The following is a 272-nucleotide window of genomic DNA, read 5'->3' on the forward strand; positions in this document are numbered from 1 at the left end:
ACAATACCTGCGTGGTGGGACATTGGAATTCCAGCAGCACCAGGGGGCTGGCGCACTTGACGATGTCGAAGTAGAAAAGGAAAGGTTTCTTCCTGCAAATTTTGGGGAAAACAAACAAAAAACACCAAGTTTGGGTGCCTGCCCGCCTGGGGAGAGGCGACGGGAAGCGCCCGCGTCCCTGCACCCCAGGAAAAGGGGGATGGCGGCAAGGGGATCCCCAAAACTCCCCGGATACACCCCAAAACCAGGAGCTACAAGAACGTCCCTGCAGC

The sequence above is a fragment of the Calidris pugnax genome, unplaced genomic scaffold (genome assembly GCF_001431845.1).
Source record: "Calidris pugnax isolate Ruff unplaced genomic scaffold, ASM143184v1 scaffold571, whole genome shotgun sequence".
Classification (NCBI taxonomy): domain Eukaryota; kingdom Metazoa; phylum Chordata; class Aves; order Charadriiformes; family Scolopacidae; genus Calidris; species Calidris pugnax.